The 1,273-nt window shown below is 36.2% G+C and overlaps 1 pseudogene; it reads left to right on the forward strand.

Moving 5' to 3' along the window:
• Window positions 1-213: 213 nt before the first annotated feature.
• On the forward strand, window positions 214-898 carry LOC133752672 (F-actin-capping protein subunit alpha-1-like; annotated as a pseudogene).
• Window positions 899-1,273: the final 375 nt, after the last annotated feature.

Here is a 1,273-nt window from a genome sequence, read left to right on the forward strand (position 1 = left end):
TGCTAATGTGATGGTAGCCACCAAAAGTGCCATCCTAGTAAAAATACTGAAGCTCAAAAGCAAAGACAAAATTTTGAAAGCAGCAGGAGAACAAAAGCAATATAACATGTACAAGGTAAATCCAATAAAATTAATAGATGCGTTCTCAGCAGAAACAAGGGAGACCGAAAGGTAATGGGAAAAAAATTCAAAGTGATAAAAAGCCAGTGTAAGATGGATCAGTTCATGCCTGTGAAGACAGAAGCATATGAAGATCAAGTTTTAATGACAGAGCACAGTGACCTGGTTAATAGCAGATGTTTAGATCCAAGAAACAAAATTCCCCTTAAGTCTGATTACTTATCAAAATAAACTAATGATCCGCAGCCAAAGGAAGTAGATGGAGGCTTGAATTCTTGCAAAGAATCCTGTAATGGTGCTTTAAGAGCCTATGTGAAATACCATTATTCCATCGACTTCTGTACTGTGTATGCTAAAACTACCGATGGGCAACAGGTTATTATTGCATGTATTGAAGACACCAGATTCAGCCTAAAAAATTCTGGGATCGTCACTGGAGATCAGAGTGGAAATTCACCATCATACCACCTACAGGCCAAATGGTTGGGAGTGCTAAAGATTCAGATTCATCATTACAAAGATGGTAATGTTCGGTTGGTTAGTCATAAAGATATTCAAGACTCAATAACTATGTTGAATGCATTACAAACTGTCAAGGGGTTTATTAAAATCATAGAGAATGCAGAAAATGAGTATCAGACAGAAATCAGTCAAAACTATGAAACCATGTCTGACGCCACACTCAAGGCTTTGCTCCTGCAGCTTCCATCTCTGCACCAAAGAAGAATGAGACAAGATACTTAGCTACAAGATTGACAAAGAAATGCACAATGTTTAAAGGCTTACTATAGAGTCTTCAGTGTGTGGAATGGAAAGAATTCAATGTGTGGTCTTATGACAAGTGATTTATAAACATGACTGATATTTTGCTAGACTTTCAAAGTTTACAGGATTTGAAGTACTGTTGAACCTATAGAATTGTCATGATTTCTTTTGTGTTCTCTGCCTTGTGATTTTCTGTTATCACTCTATCTACGTGTAAATCTTGTTCCACTACATTTAATGTTGGAGAGAGAAACCTATCCTTAAAGTCTTTTTATTGTTTATAAAATTATCTTAGCCATGAAGTCCTGTTACTCATTTAGACAGGTAAGATGTTCAGTACTTTTTTTTAGCCCTGTCCTTCAAAGCACTTCTGATATTTCAGTGTTTT

This window comes from Lepus europaeus, chromosome X (assembly GCF_033115175.1).
Source record: "Lepus europaeus isolate LE1 chromosome X, mLepTim1.pri, whole genome shotgun sequence".
NCBI classification, from domain to species: domain Eukaryota; kingdom Metazoa; phylum Chordata; class Mammalia; order Lagomorpha; family Leporidae; genus Lepus; species Lepus europaeus.